This window comes from Pelodiscus sinensis, chromosome 1, assembly GCF_049634645.1.
Source record: "Pelodiscus sinensis isolate JC-2024 chromosome 1, ASM4963464v1, whole genome shotgun sequence".
Classification (NCBI taxonomy): Eukaryota; Metazoa; Chordata; order Testudines; family Trionychidae; genus Pelodiscus; species Pelodiscus sinensis.
Window position 1 is genome coordinate 126,055,720 of NC_134711.1, and position 27,963 is coordinate 126,083,682.

General features: G+C 42.8%; 1 protein-coding gene and 2 long non-coding RNA genes across 5 annotated transcripts in view; all 3 read left to right on the forward strand.

Annotated features, from left to right (window-relative positions):
* Positions 1-27,963, forward strand: part of TSPAN9 (tetraspanin 9) — a 271,410-nt gene that overhangs the window by 130,857 nt on the left and 112,590 nt on the right. The gene's annotated exons all lie outside the window — the stretch shown is intronic.
* Positions 713-12,167, forward strand: LOC142818747 (uncharacterized). Its single transcript, XR_012896397.1, has 2 exons — positions 713-3,906; positions 4,011-12,167. It is a non-coding gene; the product is annotated as an uncharacterized LOC142818747 (long non-coding RNA).
* LOC142818746 (uncharacterized) overlaps positions 12,625-27,963 on the forward strand; it is a 33,343-nt gene continuing 18,004 nt past the window's right edge. Inside the window, exon 1 of the long non-coding RNA XR_012896395.1 lies at positions 12,625-27,859. This is a non-coding gene — a long non-coding RNA (uncharacterized LOC142818746). The remainder of the gene's footprint in view (positions 27,860-27,963) is intronic.

Below are 27,963 nucleotides of genomic sequence, written 5' to 3' on the forward strand. Positions count from 1 at the left end.
CTGCAGTACCGTTGAATGCTACTGTGGAACGATTATTTTTAACCAGAATGTTTCATCCTTTTGTACTTTTGCTGCTCTCAGATGAAAGTTGTGTTTATTTTGTAACAGTCTGGGTCAGTTAGAATGAAGTAGGCTGTGGCCAGGTGCTTTGCAGTCTGCCCGATTTTGACTTTGAACATTGGTCTTGATCTGACCTACCATGTTATGTTTCTTGGATGCCATCAAAGCTTTGCTAGTGTTTCTTAACACTGATCTTCAACTAACCCTGTTATTCCAGTCTTGGGCTCCCCCACAGCTCTGCCAATGCCCCACAATTCTTCCCTGAAATCCCCTTGGTATTTCAAGCCTCTCCTCCCAGATTCGTTAATGCATCTCTGTCCTTCCCTAAAGCACACCCTTCTATTACAGTTCAAAAATCATGCCTCTTCGTCTCTGCCAGTACATTTAATTTTGGAGCTATGTCAGGCTCTGCTGCTGCAGTTGTATGTCCCCACACAGCTCTGCCTATATTCCTCAGTCCAAACCTACAAAGTTCTGGGTTTCTCATGAGCAGTGGCTGCTAACTTGTTCAAGACTATTGTGATGGCTTTGTGACATGGAATGTTTTTCTCAAAGGGCTCATTTTAGAGTACCACACCAGTCTGAACTTGTGACTTAACCTACAATGTGAATCCACGTCTCCAGAGATGGAAGGTGAATGCCGTAAGTCAATATCCTCTCTTCTTGCAAATGGAAGAGACACTATTTCATGAGTTTGTTTGGAGAACTCTAAATTGAAACTGACAAGTTATGTTTCAGGGAGCCTGCAATCAGGTGCCAGTCTAACCTTCTGTCTGTTGAATTCTCTTATTAATGAGTACTACAAAATATGAATTTGTAAGGCATCCTGTTGTGGTTCTGCAGTGCAGAAAACCTGTTTGATTTGACAGCATACAGAGCATTGTCAACAAAATGCAGTAGATAGGGATTATTTAGATCTCAGTGGTACTGGTTGAACTTCTCTAGTCCAGCACTGTCTGGTCCAGCAACTTCCGTAGTCCGGCACGATTTGAGTTAGCCGGATGTCCACTTCTGTGGCTAAGTTTCCCATAGTCCCATAAAGTTTTATAGCCACCAGACCTGGCTTTCAGTGTTCTGTGCTGCTATTTAGCTTTAATTTACCCCTAAATGTCTCCTAAGAGCCCAATAAAGCAGCAGAAGTGTTGGTCATGCTGCTAGACAATATTAATCACTTGTAGTTCAGCAAATTCTCTGGTTGGGCACCAGTCAGATCCTGAGGGTGCCAGACTAGATAGGTTGAAGCTGTGCTTCATCACTGTTATGTTTTGTAAGTGGTATCTTTTGGAGTCTCTTCTCCTACAAACCATCTTCATATGCTGTGTCCTTTTAGCTAAAGAGTGTTGGGCATTGTTCCCTTTTAAGGCCCTGTCAGTCCTGCTTTTGAGCAGTTCCCTAGAAAATGAGGTCAGTGGCTCCTCTTTCACCATTCATAGCCTGGCAACAAGGGGCCAAACCTGATACCTATGTAATATGAGATCCCCCATCTGTCAGCCATTTGTGCTGCCCCTTTGGTCTGGCTCAAAGGGTATCCATCTGAAGAAGCTGTGACTGTAATGATTAGAATACAGTTTGCACTGTCACATACCTGTGTACCATCTCTGTGTTGGCCTTGGTGAACAGGTGGTACGTTGTTTCTACAGATGATCATTTTAATTGTCACATCGAGAATTGTGTTAAACTTATAACATCTTAGTCATCTGTACTCTTAACAGGAAAATGCACTTTTGAATTTAGTACCAGGCAGACTAACTTATAATGTGGGATGCACTTGCTCTGTAAAAGATGCATCTTGCTTTATATGGGCATACCAATAATTTGAAACAGAAGGTATTTTTCACTATATTTAAGAACTTCAGGTATTTTTCTGTGGCCCTATGTGGCTCTTAGCAGTTGTTCTCAGCCATCTGGCTTTGCTTTCTTTTGGAGATTAGAAAAGTCTGAGCTGAGGGTTAAGCGAGCTTATAGTATTTAATTGTGTGGCTAGGATGGCGATTTATACTGAATTCATCTTAAGTGCATAATATGTTTGACAAAAGGTCTGTGCGTGTACAAATATTAGTTGATTCAAGTGTATCTTCCAGGGTATTTATGTGCAAAATGGCCAATACAGCCTCACAGAATTTCATTTATAGAGATAGCAGCTTAATTGGTAATAGCGATAACTACTAGATTAAAAAGATCAAATATGGGTTCATATAAAATATTTTACTTCATTGTGTTTGTTATCCAGAAAGATATAGTGTTACAGCAACTAGTTATAGAACATATTTCAAAGTCTTTAATAAGTTATGAACAGAACAGTAAACTTAAAAAAAATGAAAGTTCACTTGTCCTATTTAAGGAAGGGAAATTTTGAAGTGTTGACAATATGTGATCAAAGTTACAGTAGACAACTTTGCAGATCGAGTTTAGTACGTGGATAAATGTTAGGTTGCCCTTATTCCTTTAGTTAAGGGCAATTTAATCCCAAATTATCTGTATATTTTGGAATGTTTATATTATACATTTTGATAGAATTTAGTTACATTTGTTAATATGATGCATTTGTTCTCCATGAATGTTTGGTGCGACAGAAAATAATACTGAGATCAAATAATGTTGTCGGGGTAAGAAAGCTAAGAATAGCCAGGAAATTAATTAATGTGATTTTTCTTTAAAATCAAGCTTGCCTAAATATTTTTTTGACAAAAATATAAACCCTCCTGTTAGGACTTTAAATAATAGTTACAGGTATTTTGTCAGTTAAAGTTAATATTAGTCACATTAATCTTATAGTGAAGGTCAAAACAGATTAAGTTATATATACTTTTTTGGAAATGTTCAATATTCAGTTTTCAAGCAGACTTTTCCAGTAAGAGATTTTGGAAATGTTCTTAAAATGTAAACCTTCAACAAAAACCAAGCTGAAAAAGTGAATTTGCAAATGGCAGTGCAGATAATTTCAAACAAGAATCACTGCTTGATTCTGTTTATGAATACATTTTAATAAAATAAAGGGAAAAAGCTGTCCTTGAAAATATTTTCTATTTCAGTAAGCAATCCAATTTTATCTAACAATAAAGCAAGTGGTCATAATTTCCCTTATTGACCAAAAATGATCATGGATATTTAGTGATGGAGCAAATTTAACAGAATATGTAAAGCCAGTAAACTATGACACATCTACTTAGTCTGGGGTCTGGGATCAGATGCAGAGAGAGAGAGAGAAACATGTCTGTTCTGTTGGTGGGTTAGACTGCTATCACAGGTATTGGTACTGTAATGCAGCTAAGATCGCTAGAGCTGTGTATGTAGGGTAATCCATACTTAGAGGCATTTTTTTCCCAACTGGAATATATACTATAACAACATACTGTTACTTTGAATTGCAATGCTTTAATGCGTATCTGAACCTGTTGGTCAGACATATAATCTTGTGAGCAGGCTTTGTGTCTTTGCCTAGCTGTAAAGTTAACCTTTTGGGTTTAATGGTGTGTATGGGGTCTCTGAAATAAGAACAGGATTGCAAGCTATAGGCAGTGTGTAACAGGGCACACATTCAGATTTACCGGTTGTTCTGACTTGGCCCTGACTGCATGATTTTGTGATAATTTCCTGTGTAGTCCATAACTCTTTTTTAACATAGGGAATAAAGAGAAGGAATAAAGAGAAGGAGAGATGTAAAAGTATATAGGGAACTGGGTCTCATGACAAGCTATCAATATTTTTTTCTATAATTTTCTGGCAGGAGTGAATGCAGAGCCACTTGAGAACATCTCACCTGGCAAGTGACAGAATACATACACAGTACAGAAAATCTGTACTGGCACAAGGCATCAGTGTGGTGGCATTTAAAATACTACCCAGGTAAAATGAGGCCACTTAAAAGTTCAGATTCATTCTTTGTTTTTAAAGTGCTACATACTGAACTCGGACAGAAAGGTTTGAATTTTGCTAAAATGCTGTTTCAGGTTTCATTCTTGTCTATATGAAAAAGCGCATTTTGAATGGGGATTTCAAAGGTAAATAATTTATTCTCAGCATGATAATTTAGACTCTTTTTTTCTAAATGCACACTTGTGCATGCTAGGGTTGCCAACTTTCTAATCACATAAAACTGAACATCCTTGCCCTGCCCCCAGACACCACCACTGCCTTGCCCTGTCCCAAAGTTCCTGTTCCCAACCACTGCATTCCTCCTTCTTCTGTTGCTCAGTCTCCCCCATCTTCATTTGTTTATTTTCACTGGACTGAGGTAGAGGCTTGGGGTGAAGGAGAGGACTCTGGGCTGGGGCTGAGGGGCTTGGGGTGTGAGAACAAGGTATGGGTTCTGAGCTGGGTGTGCAGGTTCTGAGGTGGGGCTGAGCATGAAGGGTTTGGGGGCTAGAAGGGGACCCTTGACTGGGCCAAGGGGTTGGGGTGTGGAAGGGAGTGTGAGCTGTGGGCTCCTGGAGGAAGTTTGGATGCAGGAGCAGACACAGGGCTGGGAGACGGAGTTAGCACACAAGAGAGGGCTCCAGCTGTGGTGTGGCCAGCAATGAGGGGTTTGGGGTACAGGAGAGGGTGTGGGCTTTGGCTACGGATTTGGGGCTAAGGATGAGGGGTTTTGGGTGCAGGAGGGGGCTCAGGGTTGGGGTGCGGTTAGGGTGCAGGAGTAGGTTTGGTCTGAGCTCCAAGCGGTGCTTACCTCAGTCAGCTCCTGGAAGTGGCCAGCATGTCCTCTAGCTCCTTGGCAGAAGCAAGGTGACGTGGCTGTGGTTTCTGACTAGTGGGAGCTGCGGAGCCGGCACTCAGGGCAGTGACAGCATGTGGAGACCTCCCCTCCCCCAGCCATCTTTTCCCTTACTGGCCAAGGGATATGTTGCCTCTTCTGGGAGCCACATGGAGATGGGCAGAGAGCTTGCCAGCACCGTGCCAATCGGACTTCTAAGAGCCCATTTAGTAGTGTTCCTGTCAAAAATCGGACGCTTGGCAACCCTACTATGTGCAAAGGTTGTGATCTGTACAGTGCGTGCATGCATTGCAGTGCAATTACATGCATATTTTCGCATGTGGATCTTTTAGCTGCTGTTTTTAAAATTTGGTGCCCAAAATGGGGATTTCGAAAGTAATTTCTCAGCTCACCATTTGTACCTCCCCTTTGTTTCCTATCTTTTAACCATTTACCAGACCACGAGAGGACCTTCCCTCTGATCCTGTGGCAGCTTCTTTTGCTTAAGTTCTTATTATTTGTTATATTGGATGAATGGTGTATTGATTTATGATTCAAAGGTAGATGTGTCAGATAGATTTGTGGTAACATAGCTGGCTGGACACAGCTATTTGATCATCTTTATGTGAGGCTCTCTCAATTCACTGAATGTGAGAAGCACAATGCTCACATAGGCCCCGAGGCAAACTCTCCTTGTCAGACTCTGTCCTCACCCACAGCAGAATTATCATCTCTTTTCCCTCCTGAACAGTCACCCATTCTGCTTCCCTCTTACTATGCCCCGGCTTCTTGCAGTGACTCCTTTTCTGGCCATGGTTAAAAGCTTTGACTGATTTACCATTGCACCCCTGTGATGCTTCTCCTACAGCATTTCTCTGGCTCTGTCTTCACTGCCCACCACAGTATCTTCTGTGTCTCATTAGCTACAGTGGTGAGAGGGACTTGCAGCACCTTCATTGTGCCCTGAGAAATTGGCAGCAGTGGCTCCGTAGAGGAGCCTTCTTTTACCCCACCATACACCATAAATCAATAGATACTTAAGGGATGTGTGTGTTCTAGTGCAGCTGGGCCTGCCAGTGGGTTGTTGGGCTTCCTATGTGAGTTCCTGCTGCTTCCCATCTTGCTTGTTCTAAGGGCCATGTAAAGGAAGACTGGAGATGACAACACAGTTCAGGAGCAGTGAGAAAAAAAGAACAGCAGCCTGTCTTCACCCTGACTATAAACCAGGTGTGGGCAATAATTTTTGATGGGGGGGCTACTCCAAGAATTTGGTAAGTGGCCGGGGGCCGCACTCTTCCATGATAGTAATGGAGGAAATGCGAGGTCTGGGATGGAGGTTGGGTGCAGAAGGGAGGTTGGGGTAAGGGATTAGGGTGCAGGAGGAAGAATTGAGTCTGGGAGGGTGTGTGGATGAAGGAGATGGTTATGACCTAGGGCAGGGGACTGGAATGCAGGGGTTTGAGATGTGACCTAGGGTAGGAGGGGATTGTGTTCTGGGGCAGGAGATTGGGGTGCCAAATCTGGGAGGAGGTATGGGTGCAAGAGGGGGGCAGAAGGTTTGGGTATGTTGATGGGGGGGCAGAGGGTTGGGGAAGGCAGGAGCTGGGGTACCAGGGGCAAGCTCTGGCCAGGAGATATACCAGTTAGCAGCCAAACCTGCCTGCAGAGCTTAAAATGTTTCCCTGCCTGCCTGCCTGACCGGCCATGTGCTTGTGTGAATAACTGAGCCAAGGAAAGGGGGTGTGATTCTTCTTGGCTGCCTGTTGTTTAAACAGGCAGCTCCCATTGGCCAGTTTCTGGCCAGAACCTGGTCAATGGGATTATGTTGGCAGCTCCTGAAGCTTCCCCCCACCCCCTGTTCCAGTTTTGAAACAGAAACGGGCTCCAGCAGCCGTGTTTCTGAGTGGCATGCGGGGCTGAGCCCTTGCCTGGGGCTCCCTGCTGACTCCGTGGGCTGAATCCAGTGGCTTGGTGGGCTGAATTTTGCCCAGGTCTGCTATAAACCTCACAGTGGAACTCTTCAGCTCTGGTATTCCAGGATTCCCTAGTGCTGTGGGGATATAATTTGTGCTGGTAATGGTCTCAGACAGATGCAATCAGAATTGAAGTTGAACCCTTTAAACTAGATTAAGTTCAGTGAATAGGAAACCTGTGAAAGGGTGAATCAGCTTGCAGAAACCTACCAGTAGATACGGATGTTGTGCCCCTATGATAATTGACTAGACAGAAAGCTTTTTAGGAGATGTTACTGTGCTGGCTTGTATTATGATAAAATGTGCTGATGGGCCTGGAGTGTGTTTTGACATTTTGAGGAGAGACTGTTTTGATCATGTGGTGAGAGGGAATTGTGGTCTGGTGGCTAGGTCAGTGAAAAAGTGTCAGGAAAATTTAGCTGTATTTCTAGTTCTACCAGTGATTCACTGGGTGACTTGGGCAAGCTTCTTCATTCTCGGTGACTCAGTTTTTCCATCTGTAAAATGAGGATCGTGATAGTTATTTTTGTAAAAGAAATCTGTGAATGCAAGTGCAGAACACTGTGCTGATTCTTTATTTCGTCTAATGTTTCATACCTGCCTCTGGATTAATAGACCAAACAAAAAATGTAGGTAGGTTACTTTATTCGGGTCTCTCTCTTCTCTCTCCCCTACTCCTGCCAGACATGCCTGTCATCCTCCATATGGGTCTACTGTTGAGATTGCTCTGAAGGTGAAGTTCAGCTCATGTACATGTAGTAGGATGAACACATGGGATCCTGACTATCTTGGTGTGAGAAGGAAGTTAGATTTGTTTGCATGAAAAGGAGGAAGCTATTGTCTCTGAACATAAGACCAAGTAAGGCTTCCATACAGAAAGGCCAAGGGAGAGAGAGCTCAATGTGTGGAAAGAACAGTCCAGTGAATTGGGGTTCTGTTGTATGCGCAAATAAAAGTGTGACCTATGCAAGGCTGCGCTGCCATTTAATAACGCAGTTAATTGTATGTAACTGTACCTGGTAATTTCTCTCCACTCACCCTGTGCCAATGTCTCAGTAACTTAACCTACCAGCATCTCTGTCATTGGACGTCTAACATTAAATCAAAAGAGGAACCCTGCTTTGATTGGACTTCTCTGGAGATATAGATGACCTCAGTGTCACTACCATTACCTCTACTTTGTCTGAAAACAAAGAATCCTGATATGGCTGGAGTTATGCTGGTCAGTAGTGAGCATACAGTGAACCTATTGGAGAGTTCATGTAAGACTTAATCATTTAATGTCATCCCACAGAAATGACTGCAGGCGTTGAACTCAAAGCAATTTCACAGGCTTCCGAAACAAATTAGCTCTAAATCAATTCAGATAGTCATCTCCATTCCATACAGTCCCCTGCTGCTTAAGAGCAAATTAAATTGCTGTATGTATTGGACAGAGATAATTGAACCTCCAAATGTTTGGAGGTTCAACTTGGATAATTCCTCTGTATTTCTCCCCCTTGCCCTGCTCCTGGTCAAGTTTGAACTGCCATCCCAACATCTTTGGTCTAACTAGTCAATGAATAGAAACAAGTGAAATTGGTTTTCCATTAGGAATCTGTAGGGCTAATCACTGATTGTGGTTATCCCTGAAAAAAACAACAGGTAAATCAACCCACGTACTCGCTACTTTAGCATCCTGCTTGTATCATTTGGTCCTACATGTGCCAATATAACCAGGGCTGAATTGTAAATGTTCGCAACTACGCCTATCATACAGAGAGCATCATTATTAAGTGTTTGGGAAGTGCCTAGTGCAAATTGGATGCTAGCTCAAATAACTAATAAGTATTATCAATTGGAAATTGGCTGTTCTATTATTTTGTCATTTACAAATTTATCAATTTCTTAGTTCTGGTGAGTTTTGAGACACTTCACTGAAAACACTGTAATTGTTCCATTGGCTCATTAGTGCTTTTTTGGAATTGTGTGTGTGTGTATTTGTTTTGTTTAATCCAGAACTGAAATAAGCAAATTTTAGACCTTAGTCCTGTGTAATCCTCAATTCCTGGATTTTAATCAATGCAAAAACTGAAGAAAAAATTGTATGAGAATAATTGTGCATTTTCTTTCTGTCTGTCTGTGTCTCTTGCTTCCTCTCTTTCCCCTCTCCTCCCACTAGAGCAGGTTTTTGAAAATATTTCTTTTAGCTGGTGGGTAAAGTTTTGTCTGTGTGCATGGATGGTGTATGTGTTCATGTACACTGGTACCTAATAGGACTGCTGCTGCCCCATCATCCACTTGGCCTTTGCAAAGCATCGTATTTAACTGCTTATCTGAAATCCAAATCCTCCCAAGTTTCATAAAACTACATTACATGGGAGCATAATGGGCCTGATCCAAAGCCCATTAAAGGCAATGGCAAGAGTTCCACTGACAATGTATAATGTGTATGTACACGTGTTTATCTACTTACCTTTCTGCTATATGTTTGTAACTATGTAGCTATATACATATATGGTACATGTTAATGTGCACATGTACATGTATGAGTGAGCATTACATACAAATTCACTTGGTCTGCAGGCTTAAAGAGTAGAAATGTGAACATTAATATTTAGACTAACATAAACTGTACTTTGCTATGATATTTTCCTGGAAATGTTGATGGGTCAGATTTATTCGTTGTAATTTGTGTGTATCTCTGTTCCCCTTCCCACACCTTTTGACTGGGGTCTTTTCCTCTTCATTTAATTCTTCTGGCATTTGATATCGTATCATTTTTTGGAGTTTTTTTTTACCATGTGTATAAAGTTTGTTACTGCCAGCACTACTTCTTAATCGATAAACTTTTTATTGTTGGTTGTTAGTTCTTGGTCTAGTTATTAAACACTGTAGATTTTCAATGTTAGTGCTGTGCAGGTGTTCCTTACATTTTGCTAGCAGCTGTGTTACTGGTGACGAGACTGACTTCTTTACAAGACTGATTTCTTCCTCAAGAAAATCTTGGACAGCTTCCAATCAATTATGGTTTTAAGCCAGGTAAGAGAACTGCTTGTCATTGGGTTGTCATTCAGAAACATGGACATTTAATTGCATGATGAACAGCTGTTTCAAACTACATCACTGGTAGAGAATCTTAGTGTCTTACGATATTGCTACATTGCAGAGTAAGCCCAGGGGAGAAACTCAGTCTCAAGCCTAATCCCCCTTCAATCTACACACAAATTGCACTAACACAGGGATCAGACCTGGGATTCCAGGACACTCCTAACCCCCCTCTCAGGTGGAGGGTCTAAGTCTGAGCCAAGGATTCAAGCCCTATCACTTTGCAGAGCAGAGGAAGCCTCACTGGACCCATGCTGTGGATGTCCTTCAAAAGATTTCCATCATCCCATAGGACAACTTTGTTCTGTGGACAGTCAGGTTTTCCCACCCAGCTCCGTGAGCAAAGAGCTAGAGTGGGCACATTGGGATGGCGCTAGAATGTCTGGGATAAGGGTGGTTGGACTTGGCCTACATAATGGAGTATAGATGCTGGAGCCCAAGGTTGGGACCCAGGGTTCAACAATTCCTAACCTGGGATTACAAATGACTGTAGACGTTCAAGCCCTAAGGGTACGTCTACACAGCAGGGCAAAACTCGAATTAAGCTATGCAACTTCAGCTATGTCAATTGCGTAGCTTAAGTGGAAATAGCTTATTTCGGCTTTTTCGCGCTGTCTATGCTGCAGGAAGTCAACGGAAGAACACTCTTCCTTCCACTTCCCTTACTCCTCGTAAAATGAGGGTTATAGGAGTTGGAATAAGAAGTCCCCCAGCTTGACATTATTTAGAAATGTAAGGCATGTAGTGTAAACGTGCACTATGTTATTTTGGAATAACTTCAGTTATTCTGAAACAACGCTGCTGTGTAGACGTACCCTTAGTTAACAAAACCAGCATGTGCTAGCTCAAATTCCACTGCCCTGATATGTCTACGCTGTAATGTAAGCCTGTGGTTAGTGGAACTTGAGTCCACAGACCCTGTGATTGAGAACCCCGGGGTTAAGTGTCTACACTAGGTTAAGATTTTTTTGAAACTGGACGTGAGCCCAGGCTTCTATCTGCTATTCTGCATTTTGAGGGACCACATCCAACTACCACATCCCAGACTTCCCAGTGCCTTTCTAGAATAGGCCCCCTCTAGCCCTTTGTTTCTGTTCACTGTGGGAAAGCTGGACTGTCCACCCCTGCATGTCCCAGGAAGTTTGAACAGGCCACCAACACATCCCGCTGAATCATCATTTTGGTCGGTGCGCCTCCAGCCAGAAACACAGGAGGGCACCTTTTGGAAGAACTTCTCTTGCTTAAGCTTTCACTCCTATTTCAGGAAATGGAAGGAGCTTCTGTGAGGCGCTGGCCGGTGTTTCTGGCAGTGTTTACTGACCTATTGGAGCTAATGAGGACAATACGGATATGGAATAATTGCACAGGCTGATGCTGCTTGCGACTTTAGGTATATCTGCTGATGCCTCTTTCATAGACTGGTACTTCTAAAGCAGGGTCATAACCGGACTGGTTGGACCACATCATCCTGCAGACCTGGGATGACCAGCAGCAGGTGTAGAAATTCCACATGAAGAAAAGTCCATTTCTGGAACTCTGCAAGCAGCTTGCCCTGACCTTCTGGTGTCAGTACCCACTCGTGAAGGCAGCTATACTGACCCAGAAAGGGATTGGTATAACCATTGGGAGGCTGGTTACTCTTGACTCTAAAAGGTCCAAAGTCAACTGGTTTGGTGTTGTAAAATTGACTCTTGGTAAAGTGGTGGTGGAAGTTTCTGAGGCAATCAGGCGTGTGCTTTCTCACAAGACATTTCTGAATTTGTTGCTGGCTTTGAGAGAATGGGATTTCCAAATTGTGCAAGGGCCCATGATGGGGCTCTCATGCCTCGAGTTTGCCTTCCTTTAGGAGAACAGGAGTACGTACGCGGCAGAGATCGCTATTGCATAGGTGCACAGGCCTTTGTGAACCAGAAGCTGTGTTATGAATGTCAATGTGAGCTGCATTGGGAAAGTTCATGCTGCTGCTGCTTGGGAGTCTAGATTTGTACCAGATGTAATTGTCATAAATGGAGCTGTAGATCTCACTGTTATTTTGTGGAGATGCCATGTATCCACTTGTGCCTTGACTTATGAAACCAGAACCTGACCTTAGAGGCCCAGCCAAAAAAGGCTTAATTACTTTGTCAATGTGTTTAAAATGGTGGCTTAATGGCAGACAGAAATCTCACTGGCATGGTCTACAGACCACTTTGGATACATTAGAATGCCCACACTGGGTCAGACCACAGTCCATTTAGCCCAGGACCCTGTTTTTCAACAGTGGTCAGTGCCAGATGCCTCAGAAAGAATGAACAGAACAAGACTATTGATTTTCCATTGTCTACTTCCAGTTTCTAGCAGTGGAGTTTAGAGACCCCCCAGAGCATTGGATTGTGCCCCAGACCATCTTGGGTAGTGTCCACTTATGGACCTATCCTCCATGAATTTATCTAACTCAGGGTATGTCTACAGTACCACCCTAGTTCGAACTAGGGTGGTTAATGTAGGCAACCGAAGTTGCAAATGAAGCCCGGGATTTGAATTTCCCAGGCTTCATTTGCATCTTGCCGGACGCCGCCATTTTTAAATGTCCGCTAGTTCAGACTCCGTGCCCGCAGCTACACGCGGCACGAACTAGGTAGTTCGGATTAGGCTTCCTAATCTGAACTACCATTACTCCTCGTGGAACAAGGTGTACCGGTAGTTCGGAATAGGAAGCCTAATCCAAACTTCCTAGTCCATGCCGCGTGTAGCTGCGGGCACGGAGTCTGAACTAGCGGACATTTAAAAATGGCGGCATCCGGCAAGATGCAAATGAAGCCCGGGAAATTCAAATCCCGGGCTTCATTTGCAACTTCGGTTGCCTATATTAACACCACTAGTTCGAACTAGGGTGGTAGTGTAGACATACCCTCAGAGTTTCCCAACCTATGGATCGGGACCCAAGTATAGGTTGCCATTACATTTCAAAAGGATCGCAAAATGTCTCCCCAGGTGTCTCTTAAGGAGCCATTCACTCATTTTTTGAATTGCCCTGGGTCACCAAGTCTTCCTGAATTGTCAAAATGGGTCCCCATCTGGAAAAGGTTGGGAACAGCTGATCTAACCCTTATTCAAATACAGTTATAGTTTTGGCCTTCGTTCACATCATCCTTGGCAATGAGTTCCACAGGTTAACTGTGCAATGTGTCAGAAGTACTTCCTTTTGTTTTAAAAACCTTCTGCCTTTTAATTTCATCGAGTAAGCTCTAATTCTTGTGTTCTGTAAAAGGATGATAACACTTTCTCCACACCATTAATGGTTTTATATCTCTCTTATCATATCCCCCTTCATCTTCTAATTTCTAAGCTGAACTGTTCCAGTCTTTTTCGTTTCTCCTCATGAGGAAGCTGTTCATACCCATTGCCATATCTGTTGCTCTTCTCTGCACCATTTGCAATTCTAGTGTATCTTTTGTTAGATGGGACAACCAGAACTTCATGCGGTATTTGTTGTGTATGCACACCATCAGTTTATATAGTGGCACCATCTGTTTTATCTGTCTATCCCTTTTTTAATGGCCCCCAATATTCTGTTCCATTCCAGTGTTATCAATGCTCTCCAAATTTCTGTGCCTTGTTGTGGTCTTCACAAACTTTGTGATGCTAGAGATAAACCATTTCCATATGACTGAATCTACAACAATGATGGACTGCTGAACTGCTACGCTCAGCCTGAAAATGCACTGACCCACAGCTGGGAAACAGAAGTCAGGGTTGTTCTGTACTCCTGTGTTATGAGGTTGCATGGGCCATGTAAGAGGGAGAGTAGTACTCCATTGTGAATGTGCTTGTACAATGCTTACAGGACCTTGGGTTCCATTACACCGTGCAATGACACATGGGATGGCAATTGATTGTTGTGCATTCTACTAGTGAATGACATGACCATTTATTTATTGTGCTCTTTTGACTGCCGCTGCACACTGCGTAGATGTCTTCTGAGAACTATCCACGATGACTCCAAGATCTCTTTCCTGATTAGTTGTAGCTAAATTAGCCCCCATCACAGAAATAGAGTCAGATGCTTGCAATGATCTGGGGCGACTTTTGCCTCCTCTGTTCTGTAGCAGGCTGCTCCTCTGTGGAGAGCATCAAAAAGCTCCTCCAAATACTGCCCTAGGCTGTGCTGCAGTTTCCTCTGTGGCAAAACCTCCTCAGGAACTGGTTCCAACACCAGACTTGCTTCAGTGGCCCCCATCTGTAGCCAATGGCTGCTTTATGTACCCATGCTAATGTCTGGGGTCAGTAGGTCACCTTCCTGGCTGACCCGGTCATTGTGCAGCCCTGTTGGCTCTATGCTCGGTATTCAGTCAGACTCCTCATAAAACGGGCACAGTGACTGCAGGTTCTCAGAGGTGCGTTTCTGGTTCCTGGTTTATGGTAATTGGTCATGAGCTATTGAATCTGCTCTCTGCACTGTTCCTTTCTGATTTTGCTGCCAGTTTTTTTGCTGTTTGTTAGTAGGCGCAGCCACTCCTGGTACTCATGCCAAAATCCAGTGTTTTGCTGGCCTTGCGCTAATGAGAGGCCAGAATCTAGCTGTGATTGTGCAACCAAGAAGCAGCACACTTCCAAAGCACTTCCTGCACTTGGTGACCATTACAAATACAGGAGACGATTCATTGTACTTTGCAGTTCAGCAGCTAGAACACCCTGGAAGGGCTAAACGCCAAGGAGCTGTAAGTAAACAAAGGGGGTTGCCTCTATTTCCCCAGGAGCTAGAAAGAACGGACACCTACCCATGGGATTGTGAGATAGCATTGGTGGACTGCCAGGTCATGAGTCCAAGCAGGCTTGAGCTCACAGTCACAGCAGATGTGGCCTTGTACTGCCCCTCCACGCCCTCTGAGGACCTGGGTCTCAGGCCCAGGTGAGTCCAACCAATTTGTGTGTATAGTGGAATTGGGGGTTGCATTTGAGCCAGTGCAATGTGGACATATCCTATTTGTTTTCCTCATACTGGTCCTTCTTTTCATGCCAGGCCCCTGAGTACATCCCTTCTGCAGTATACACAATAAATGAACCAAGAGCCCCTTTAAAATGTTTATGAAAACATATTCCCCTGTAGTCCTTCCTTTGGGTTTTCATGCTTGCCCTCTTTTTTCTGTTTGTATCTGTCTACAGTATTTATATATGGCCCCCATTACTGTAGTATATGTCCGCCTTGCAATCTTAATTTATTTATCCTCACAACACACCTCTCTGTGAAGCCTGTGCTGTTATCTCCATGTTACTGAGGGGGAACTGAGGCACAGAGACCAAATGACTTACCCAGGATCATACAGGGAGTTTGTGATGCAGAATAATCTTGAATCCAGGCCTTCCCAGTCCTAAGCTGATGTCTTAACTACTGAACCATGCTCCTTCATTGGGTCGAGCCAATCCTGCAAAGGATCTTGATGCAGGCAACCCCCGAACTGAGGTCAGCTGGGCTCTGCAGGCAGAGGGTTCATAGGCATAGAGTTTCTTGCAGATGTAGGGTCTTAGACTGTCAGCTTCTTAGGACAGGAACCGTTTCCATTTCACGTGTTGTTGGAAGTTAAAGAATAATAATACAAATGAGTGCAATTTGTTATGATTGGTACTAGTTATGTTAATTGTTGTGTTGGTTGTATCCAGTCTCTGGTAGCCTCTCTAGTAGTTCAGTGTGCATCAGGATTTACAGAATAATCTCCGTAATAAATGTGACATGAGTGCTGGTAAGAAAACTGAACTTCTTTTTCTGTAACCCAGTCATCTGACTGACTTGTGTCAAGGTTAGTAAGATGGTTACTTCATCTCATGATATGAGGTTAGGGCCACTTTTTTCAGTGGTTACTCTTATGCCCTTCCAGTTTAAAAAAACCCCAATGCAAATAAATAAAGCATCGTATCAGCCACAAACAAAACAAACTAAGAGAGCCAGTTAACAAAGCCCGGTAAATAAAACCCATCGGAGGTGGAGGTCAGTGTAGAGGACCTGAACTCTTTTTGATGGATGATAATTATTTTGCTTCTTATCCGATATCTCAGTAGCTGCTACCTCCACATCTCTATGGCTCTCACATCACATGGCTGTCTTCTTCTCAGAACAGTTTCTGCCTTTTCAGATGCTTAGCACAGCAGATCTGCCACCCATATTTGCTCCTTGTGTGTTTCATTGTTAGCGACCACTATGTTCAACCTGTCAACACAGAAGCACAAGCCTCAAAAACCAGATAGCCAGTTTGGTCTTTGGTTTTGTGCTTTAGATGTTTTCTGATCCTCTCATAGGATTCACCCGCAGAGGTGGTTAGGGTGTATGACCTTGGTGCATTTGAGCTACCTGTTACTTTAACAGGTTGGTGCCTACTTTCTCTGTGTGATCTAACGTTTTCTCCACTAGAAACAGAAAGTAACTGTCTGGCATTCTTCTCACAGAGTTTCTCCTGTTCTAGTTTTCTGACATGGTCTTTTTGTAACTTCTTCAGGGTTAATTGTTGGCTCAAGTAGCATGTTACGTGTTGGCACTTAAGATTTTGTCCTGACCATAAGTCCTTGGACTGGTGAGCCTAACAAAGCAGGAGAGGAGAGGAGAAAAATCAGAGAAATTAAAATACTGTACAGAAAAGTAGGTTACTGCAAAATGAAGATTATAAATATAAGTATTCAATAATAAGTCATTGTATTTTAAGATTCTTAAAGTAATGCTTCCTTGATCATGCTGTGGTGTAGTTTTCTTTTTCTGTGTTGCTTTTAAATAGCTATTAATGCACATTAATACCATACAACATATGGTACAATGTGATGAGTAAGTTTTTGCTATGACACCTGGAACGTTTTCATTCCCAGACTTTTAAGTTTTTAAATTCACAACCTTAATGTTGCAGTAATATAATTGTTGTACTTTTATTATTCCTGTAACTGCTGAGATTACTTTTTCCTTATTCTTACAAAATCTTTCCTGAAATACCCTTACTTCAGCTAAAACACTTAAGCTCTTTTGATCCATGCTGTACTTTTTGTAGCCCGTCATGCAGTTTTGTTGGTACGAGTCATGTTTAAACAAACTCCATCCAGTTTGAAAGTGAGTTGGCTCAAGTGCTGACATGAAGAAAAACATTGATCCTATTACTTGTCTTTCCAAGCAGCTGAAGTATATAGATTGTGTTTTCTAGTACACTATATTGATTTTGTAGGTTGCTGTATGTGTTACACTGTTTCATAGCATTTATCTGAACTGCTGACTGTGTATCTGTGTCCATAGCAGTTGCATTTCTGGCTGTATCATGCTTTATACAGTCCAGATGGTGCTTCTTTTCCATTGTGTGTACTGTAGCCTCCCTGTGTGTGGTGCGTTATTTAAAATGTCATTACATAGCCTATTGTATTTTAATGATTTTTAACAAACTCTCTTTAACTTAAAATTTGTGTGTAACATAACAGAGAAAAATAAACCTCTCTAGTGTGACACTCTGAAAAGTGGTATGAAAATTAGCTTTTTTTTTTGTACCAAAAAAAAAAAAAATCCTTTTATTTAATTAAATAAAGTAAAGGCACCATGGTGACTTCACCTTTCACAGTGGTGCAGCTATCTTGCCATGTGTCCTACTTTCCGGCCCTTTACAGGAGTGAGCTGAATGTTTTACTCCAAGGGCTAAATTAAAGCTAAAATGCTGGTTTTTTTTCAGGAAACTTTTCTCTTCTTTTTCTCAATAGACAGGAATATAGAACAATCACATTTCCAAGGCATACATGGTTTTGGAAGTTATGAGAAAGCACGTTTGTCACTAAGAAGCTTTCTCTGCAGTGTGTGAGACGTAGTAAATGGTAGACACAGGCCCCTAGGGACAAGTTTAAATGGGTGAACTGTTCCCTATTTCAGCAGTCCTGGGGATTTTTCCTCGCCAGTCGGATGCTATATTATGAGGCTGACCCGATCCTTAGTGACAGCTTGTCGGGCTGATTAATGCAGACTCCAGAGAATAGCTCTTTGCTGTCTGATTGATTCATTTTGCCAGTCTAATTCACATTCCTGTGGTGTGAATAATAAACGAGTGATTTAATGAGTTCCCCCCAAATCCATTCTAAATCGCACATCCTGATTGGAGCAGGGCATGCTTTCAGAAAGCTTAAATACGTGGAGTGTACTGCATGCTGAAAACCCACTAAATTATATACTTCTACCATAAATCTACATTAGAAACTTCAGCATGAATTTCCATGTTTGTTCTACGAATAGAAGCATCTCCAGAGAAATGATGGGCGTGTTAATTATTACTTGTTCTTCATTTTGTTGGCTCTCAACTATTAGTATGTGTCCCTCTACTAAGATATTACAGGTTCTCAGGAGCCCCATTCTCAATTTTAAAGGTGACTAGCAAAGAAGGAAAAAAGGGGCTTCTTTCCATTCTGGTCTCTTTATGGTATACTTATCTTCTACACTCCCCTTTATATTTATTTTTGAATTTAGTTGCATGTCCTTTGCATTAGAAATTTAGATATAATCTGTCCTGTCTTTCTTGGGGGACACTCTGAATGACCGGAAAACAATATTGCAAAGTCACAAGCATTAAAGAATTTTAACCAGAACAGTTAAAAGGGTAAGAGACTTCTATTCTAATCTTCTGGTGTTTGTTTTTCTTAACTGCCTGAACAAATAGTTGTGAGGAAAGCTTTCTTTGTTGAAGTTTCAAACATCTTCATCCCTTCCATTAACATCTTAACCCCCATTCCGGTACTGTGGACCTCCAAGGAGCCCTCTAGCAACAAGGATGAGAAGGCCTGGTAAAGTAAACACAAATATAAGGTGGGAAATAACTACCTTTAACCTAACCCCTACCATCATACAAACCCTGAAGTTTAGACATACTAAGAAGAGTGATCCCCTTCAGATCACTTTTAACCATTATCTTTTGTGTGTCCATGTGGATTGTGGTTTCCCATGTACCCTTTGGATGTGTACATAATCTCCTGTGTCTCTGACCCGCGAGCTCTGTTGTTGCAAGTGTGCCCTTTGCTTTGCTATGTGTGAAAGCATGCATGCCGGAATGGGAGGCTGTGGTCTTAGTCAGATCACCTGGTAGCCTAGGCTGAAAGGAATGGTAACTGCTTGCTTTTATCCCTTTCTTTCCTCCTCTCCCTTTAACAAAGCTCAGGAGGTGGATTTGCACACGTGAGGCTTTCCTTTTGCAAATCTCTTACTACGTTGCCTGAAAATACACAGCTCATCAGACTTGACTTCACATTTTTGAGTGGATAATAGGTAGGTGGCTACATTCATTAGTTTTCTCAGTTGTTCAAAGAGGCTGAGCACCTTAAAAACATCCTTCTTTGTGTCTTCAATTTAAATGCTGGATGAAGAGGTTTAGAAGCTATAATTATGAACATGTTAAAATGACAACCTCTAGAATAGTTTTTTTTGGCATTTTTCTTCACTGGTTTACTACTTTCCTTTGGGCTTCTGTTCTACTATGTCTCCTACTTTTGTCTTTTACGAGGGCTGCCTTGGTGTGATATTTACTCCAGCATGGCTCTTCTTGCTGCGGTATCGGCACACATTCATGCTGGTCACTCATGCAACGTATTCATTGGTTACTCATCTCAAGGTTACTGTTGTTACCGAGTTTGTTGTAACCAGGCTTGGCAAACAGCATGCTAACCTGGACAGCTTGAAGGGGAAGAACAGGTGTGCAGCAATGAACTGTATTATAGTTCAGGATGATATAAACTGGAGATCTGTTTTTAACTGAGTGCATCAAACAACCCTGAAATAGGAAGGCAGTGTACAGGGCTTGCAACGTTTCATAGAAAGGAAAACCACAGGCACATCAGATTCACCCTAGTGAATCCGATCTTTCATCCGCATCTAGTTTGATATCCTTTCTCTTGAAGTCACAGAAACATCAGCTCCGGGAAGCAGATCCTGTGGTCCATCATGAAACTAGCAGGTTGAATGTGTCTGTAGTATAGAAGCTACAACTTGTTCTGCACATTTATAAACTAACCAGGAGAAAGAATGGCCACATCTCCTGAGTAACCCAGGACCTTTGCAATCTCCCAGTTCATTTCTGGATCAAATTCTGTGGTGGGATGCTGGCTAGAAGAACCCCTAACTAGAGGCCCCATATCTTACAGAGTGTGTAATCTGACAAAACCAAAGGTTGACCACAGTCAGCTCTAACTGCAGAACTCACGGTCTCTTCCCCTCACGGAGATCCAGAAACGGGAAAAAAACTAAATCCCAATGCTCCAGCTGTCTGGGATGTAGAGAGTTGTGCCCTGGTTGGCCAGGAATATGCTAACTTCAGTTGTTTTTGGCACTTAGATACAGTAGTGGTTAAGCCCTATAGAATCATCATCTTAAACCCTTGTACTCCGAGTGGAGCATAGGTCATCTACAAGTCTCCTCCACTTCACTCTGTCTTGAGACAAAACTTCTAGCTGACTACAGGAGTACCCCAGTTGTTGTTCTTCAATCTCAGTAGATCTTCTCCACGTTGCCTGAGGTCTTCCTCTTTTGCGTTTTCCTTGTGGGTTCCATGTGAGAGCTTGACAGACTATGCTGGATGATGGTTTTCTGGGAGTATGGCCTAGCCATCCCCACTTTCTTCTCTTGATTTGAACGTCAAGGGGCTCTTGGGGCAATTCCTTTCTGACACCTATAATTATTCCCTAAGCATGAGATTTAATTATTCTTTCATCATATAGAATCACAAATGTTACTTGTTGTAGCAGTATGTAGCTCCTTTAATAATCCAGTGACATTTGATTTAGTAGATTCCTGCAGTCATGAATACCACAGAGTATGTGAATAAGTATTTTCCTTTCATGTGTTCTAAATATTTTAATTGCCATTAATTTCAAATGACAACTTGAGATCTTATTCTGAAAAAGTCTTATAAGGAGGAGAGTGGTCAGTTTTTACTCGAGTGGTTCTTTACATCAGTGTTTTAATTATCTTCAGTGTTGATTATCTTCAGTGAAGTTACTACCCATTTTACCTGATATGTATGATTGGAGAATCAGGTCCTGTTCCCTGCACATTTTCTGTCAGAAATTAGCTGATCAGCCACTAGTTGCAACAGCAGGAGAAATGTGATTTAAAAAAAAATCCTCAACTAGGGCATCAAAAATCATTGAATTTTCAGAAGCACTCACGCCTGGCTCAACTCTGCTCCTATTCAAGTCAACATCTTTGTTTGCCAGAAGTGGGAATGAGTGACAGAGGCTGGATCGCTTGGCAATTCCCTCTTCTGTTCATTCCCTCTGGGGCACTTGGCATTGGCCACTGTCAGCATGCAGGATACTGAGCTAGATGGAGCTTTGGTCTGAACCAGTATGGCCATTCTTATATTCTTACTTCTCTTCAAAGGAAGCAGAAATAGCTAAGCATTTTTGAAAGTCGTACCTCAAGAATTTGCCTGGCTAGAATTTTTTGGAACAAATATACGTGTTGCTTTGTTAAAACCACTCATAAAAGTTTGAAGAAAAAATGTAATTATATTTTACACTTCAAGGTATCTAATTATGCTTTTCTGCTTGCAGACCTGGATCCGAATGATCAGTGGAATGGATGTTTAAATGTACAGACTCTCGTTTGGCCAACTAAGTACTTTGTGTTAGGGCTGTTTTTTCAAATGTAGATGACTAGGACTAACTTTCTTTTTATAGGAGGTTTGTAATTTAAAGTGTCTTCACTTTTGAACAATAGCTTGCAGCTACTTTTAGTTGCCGTTAATGATACTTTGAAGACCATTGAGCTCTGTTTGCTCTTGTTTTAATATCTTAATTAGGAAAGGTCTTTTACATTCAGTTTCCAGAGCTTGATCATTCAAGTATAATAATAATAAGAATGGCAAATAGTTTCAACTGATAAATGACATGAAATTTATATTTTGAGCATTCCTTGTTCAAGGTTACTGAATTGGAAAGAACAGTTTAAATTAAACCATTTTTTTTCTGTCTCCAGAATGGCAAGGTTTAGTAAAAGAGATTTCCATTCATTCAACAAGGTGCCTCTGTGATCTAGTGGTTAAAGTATTGAATGAGTTAATGGGTCTCAATCCAGATCTTACTGGACAAGTGATTACAGCACTCAAATCACTGCCATAGCTGACAGATATTAATAGCCCCTTTGCTGGTAATTTCAGCAGAGAGGCCAAAGCTCAAATAGATGTATCACTGAACTAACTTCTAGTGATGTCCTGAGAATAGGTTTGAGGCACATCAATGGGGCATAATGGGATAATTTTACATTGTTGTTGCCTGTGCTTCATTGTGTTGTGGTTAAGCAAAGTTTATAGTTTCAGGGCAAGCAATCTCTGACTTTTCACTACCGGTCGTACCTCCCTTAACCGGGACTCTGTGGTCCGGCGTAAATCATGGATGTTCCTGGACCACAGAGCTCAGGAAGAGGGAGGTCCGGCAGTGTGGCAGGAGTGCCATAAGGGGCACTGGCGACTCAGCTGGGAGCCTAAGAGAGGGAGTGGGAGTGCAAGTGTGGATGGCTTGGTGGGGAGTTCTGGCCCCAGCAGAGCTCCCTGGCCCCAGTAGCCTGGGAGCTTTAGCCTGGCAGCGGCTGTGGAGCTCCAACTCTAGCTGTAGCTAGAGAGCTCTGGCTCCGTCCAGGCCATGAGCTCCAGCTGCGTTCTGACTCCAGTGGTTGGGAACTCCAGCCCCAGCGGCAGCCAGGGAGCTCTGGCCTGGGCCGCGGAGCTAGGTGGCTGCGGAGCTCTGGCCTGGCCCCGACAGAAGCAGGGCTGGCGAGAGCCCTGGTGGGCTGAGGCAGCAGCAGGGGGCAGGCTGGAGCCCTAGTCCAGTGGCAGCACAGGGCACAAGGGGAGGGACTTTCCCTGGTCCGGCAAATCCCCTCGTTCAGGACCAGTGAGGTTCCGAGCGTGCTGGACCAGCAAGGCCCAACCTGTACCAAAATTTTGGGGACTTGAAGGCAAAGTAGTGCTGGGATCAGGTAGGGGAAGAGTAGGGGGTGGAGGGGATCTGATTTATTGTAGACTTCTCAAAGTGGGGGGAAGCATTGATGGGGGACACAGAATGTGTAATGGGGCGGCAGGGCACTGAAAAGCTTTGCCAAAAAAAGACTGCATCCATTTTCCCCCATGGCAGTAACTCTGCCTCTGCTCTGCCTATAAAATGCACTGCAAATGGAGAAGGCTTCCTTCTTCTAGTAGTTCGTGTGCCGCGAGCTTCTAGAAGAGCAGAAGGAAGAAATGACGGATGTTTGGTATTTTATTGCTGTATCTGCTTTGCTGTACTTCAGACTGCAGTATCTAGCAAGGGTCCTGTTGAGCCTGAATCTTCTATAAAATGTGACCCTGCTGTGAAATGTGACACTGTGAAAGGAACACTATCCTGTTTAGCAGATCTGCTCCGAGTGCAAGCAGTCTTATCTGTTGACTTCAGTGATTAAAATGAGTTTTACTTTTCACTCCAGTTCACCTTGTAGAGCCAACACAACTCAAATAGACACAACTGGATTCTGTTCTTTCTTGTGCATCATCCACTGAATCCACTGCTAAAGTCCAATCCATTATAGCTTGTGCACACCCAGGGAAAGCAACAGAATTTGGCCAGTGAAATCTTTTTTACTAGTGATTGTGCGAGAGAGGAAAAGAGTCCAACTTGGCACTCAGTTCCAAGGCTTATGTTGCAAGGTTGACAGAGCAAACAAGGGCACCATTTCAGGAGAGCGGAGGGAAGGGGGGTAGAGAAAAGAGGGCTGCAGCCATGCGTACCGGGATGCTCTTTGCTCTTCTTCCCATTCCTGACTACCTGTGTACTTTCCCCTTACTCCCTGATAGTCAGAGGAATATGAAAAAAAGGAAGCGGCGTCCTGGTACGGATGGCTGCAGCCCCCCTGCTGTCCCGAAATGGTGCCCTTTAATCTCCTCCCCCTAGTTTTCTAAAATTGTAAACTGAGCAGATTGAATGTAAAAATAGAGACATAATATAATATGGAACCCTCTGGTGTCTTTTCCCATCACTTTTCAGGAAAGGACCAAACCTAGCCCAAAGCATTGGGGTAGACAAGAGGTGAAATTTCTTGATGGCCAGGACAGAAAATACAGCTCGTTGGAGAAAGATTCTCTATTAACACTGCCACATCAAATGAACTTGTACTGGTAATTGTAATTGCCTCTCTAGTAATTAGACTTGATAGTAGGGATGTTAAATATGAATTCTTATTGTTTACTCAACTATTCTATAGTCCCTGGAGGTGGGGCTGGCAACCAATGCGCTCCAGCCCCACTCCTGAGGAGCCCCCAGCCACTCTCTGCTGCTGCCTGTGTATCAGAGGCACAGCGCAGTGCCAGGTGGGAGCTGGTCCATAAGGGGAGCCAGTTTAAAAAACAGCTTCTCTTATCAACCAGCTGCCTGTTGCCCTGCACTGCTGCCTCTGTATCAGAGGCAGCAGTGAGGAGTGGCAGCAGCCCCTGTCCAGGGGGTGGTCTGAGCTCCTGGACCTGGTGTGAGCTGGGCTGCCTGCCCGCCTGGCTCCTAATACACTTTAAATGCAGAACCACAGCAGGGGTAGGTCCTGGACCCATCGCAAGGCAGGTCTGAGCCAGGCTGCTGGCCAGTCTGCTAAAAAATTTACTGGCAAGGGAAGGGAGGGGAATGCATGTATTCTATAGGCTTTTGCTTATCGGTTAATCAGTTAATTGACTATACTATTTTGGCCCTAGTAGAAGGGAAGTGTAATGTGCTGATTTAGGTATTATGCTAGAGTATCTAACTATAGAGTGATTTTGGGCAGTATTCCCCAGAGATGGACTCTCAGAATGAAACTTTCATAGCAATGGAACAGAATTTTAAATCAATATGAGATTTATTCGGTTTTGCTTTGCATTCTGGTTTATTATCCTATAGTGGATAATGAAAGGAAATTAATATTATTTTTAAAGATAAAACACAATATCTTCCCCATGTGAACACTACTCTCTAAAGCACCTTTGCTGTCACTGATATGTTCCATCATGTCTCCAGTTTAAAATAGCCAATACAATCCAGATTGTTTGTTTGAAAACTGGAAAAAGGAGATCTTTTGCCTTTACATCTCAGTAAGCCTTTGAGAATTCATAAACTTTCTGCTCCTTTTTGTTTGTTTAACTCTGGATAGAACAACCTAGTTCCTGCCAATAATCTGTTTTTAATTTTCTTTTTCTTTCTTTTTTGTGTATGGTAACTTCTTTGTTTCAATAAGTCATGTTGATGCTAAGCCCAGTGGAAGTGGAACCAAATTCAGTATTGAAAGGTGAATGGAAAGATAAACACCAAACTGAGTTAAGTCCTTATATGTGCTGACGTCCTTAAAGGAGGGAGTTCAACAGAAGCAGAAGCTTTAACCTTCACTTTTCTAAACTACTTTATCCGTCCACGAACCTTAGCTGCTTTTCTGGGGATACTAATGATAACCCTCACTGCAGCACAGTGAGGTCTCAATTATTATTATGATTTGTATGCACCACTATAGGTGCTGATTTCCCCTGCAACTGGGGGGTACTCAACTCCAGGCTCCTCCTCCTTTCTCCCAGAGGTTCCTGAACAGCTGATTTTCAGTGCTTTGGAAGCACTGGTAGGGCAGAGGAGGAGTTGGTAAGTGGGGTCACCAGCATGTGGGGCACAGGCAATGGGAGCTTGACTGCCGGTGGGTGCTCTGCATCTACTCATTTTTCCTAATGCAGTACCATTTAGAAGATCCTGATAATACTTGTGCTAGAGGCTGTGTATGCACATAGCAAGGCAGTCCCTTCACCAGAGAGCTTAAATAGACATGACAGAGAAAGGGTGGAAGGAAGAGACTATTTAATACCTACACCTAAAAAGAAACCCCCTGCCAAATCCTCACTGATATGGCCCCTGACTGAGAAGGAGAAAGACACTCCCACATTCTCCTCACACACCAGAGCCTGGGGGGGAGGCAGGCTTGTGGATTTTGTGTGCTCAAGTCCCATGGGAGCCCTGAGTCTCAGGGGCCAGATCCAGGCAAGTTAGGGACTGCATCCAGCCCCTGAGCCTTAGGTTCCCCTCCCCTCCCTACACTTCTTTATAGATGGGGTACTGGAATACAGAGCAATTAAGTGACTTGCCTAAAGTCTGAGTCTGTGGTAGAGCTGGGAGTTGATCCCAGATCTACAGAGACTCAGTCGAAGGTTTTATCCACAAAAGCATTTTCCTTCTCTTGGGAATCTAGATATTACTATAGGAGTGGTAGTGATGATGATCATTCTGGGATGTTACAGGTCTATGGAGAACCAGTAGTTGTATGGAGACTTCTATGGTCTCTATTCCCTCCATTCTGAGGCATTATTATTAAACCTATAACTGTCTGTGGACTTTGCTGGAGCTAACTCAGTTTTCAAATAGATGATTTATATCATCCTGTGTATGTGGGGCATGATGGGGGGCTATTATGAACAGAAATCCATGCTGCTCTTAATTTTGAGTTTTGCTGATAGCCAACTGGTCTGATTGTATGTTTGTCATGTTCCAAAAATGATGGTTGAGCAGCTGATCATAAATTCAGGGAGAGCTGATGAAACAAGAGACAAGGTGAAAGTTAAAATACATGAAGTGTGCTGTGTGAATTCTCCCCAAAGGCTGAACTTCATACATTGATTATTCATGTCTAACTGAAGATTTCTGCAGCTGCCCCAAGCACGGGGAAGCTCTGCCTTTCTGTTTTGGGCTCCTGAGGACTTGCTGCCTGAGTTGATCTGAGTGAGTAACAAATCATGGCGTTTGTGAAAAAAGCTGTGCCACATAGCACTGGTGTAGTGGTTATTGGGTCGTCTCTTCCCTTTTCTCAGTTGCTATTTACTGTGTTGCAGTCAATCACTTGGGGTATGTCTGCACTACAGGGCAAAAGTCGAATTATGTAGCTGAAGTCGAAATAGCTTAATTTGGCTTTTGGTGCTTCCTGCACAGCAGGAAGCTGAGGGAAGAGCACCCTTCCTTCGAATTCCCTAATTTCTCGTGAAATGAGGGTTACAGGAGTCAGAGTAAGAAGTCCTTCAGCACGACATTATTTCAAAATAAAGGCTTTCTGTGTAGATGCACATTTTGTTATTTCAAAATAACATCAGTTATTCCAAAATAACGCTGCTATGTAGACATACCCTAAGAAACTAAGCAGGTGTCCACTGAGAGTAAAGAATGAGCAAGAGAAACTCTCCATTTGATTGCCTTTACTGATACTAGTTCTCCTAACCAACCACAGCTACTACTCATGTCTGGCATTTGGTTGAAAATACATGTATACTCCCTGCTTCATTAAAGAAAACAAATCCAAAGTTTGAGGTTCTAAGCTGGGTGTTAAGACTTTTCCTGCTCTGTGGAAGTCACCCAAAGTTTTGGTATTTACCTCAATGGGTGGAAGGACTGGCCCATAAAGAGGATTCTTCCATAGTGGAAAGTCACATATGTATTTTGCTTTTAAAGTTATTGATGTTTGTGCAATGGAGTTGAAAAATAATTAAATGGGAATATAATCTTGTGCAAATGTATCTGACCAGAAGACAAGTGTGATGCTGGGTTGTGTTAAACCACAAGATGAAAAAGAGAAAGAAATGAAAGCAGTTCTTGGATAGGAAGAAATCCAACAAAGTAGCCAGAGGTTTAACTTAATCTTCAGGTGGTTGATTGTTAGCATTTTCTAACACAAAGCAAAAAGAATCTGATTCCAAACCATTTCACAAGAGCTGCAGGAAAGCAAACCAAAAGAAGGAAGGATCAGCATAGAGATATAATAGCTAGAAATGATCATGCTAGGAAATGGTTAGTCATTAGAAAATAAAGTTCTCCCTCATGTAGCATAGGTGTGGGGCAAGGCCCACTTTCATTGCTGCCTGTTGTACCTAGGAAATCTCTATTGAAGTGACAGCATTCCGTTTAGAGTTTAGAATTCTGTTACATTGTTTCCCAGTCCAGAGCTGTACAGGAATTGTGCTGTGCACCAACAAAGTAGTTGATCAACACACAAACCTAACCTGATCCTTCTTCTGAAAACATAATGCTTCCTTTTGGGTTTATGTTCCACAGTCCTCAAGATGTGAGTGATGGTGAATTAAAGTCACCCAATTTTAGAACTGTAGCATCTTAGAGACTAACAAATCTAATCTAATCTATCTATCTATCTATCTATCTATCTATCTA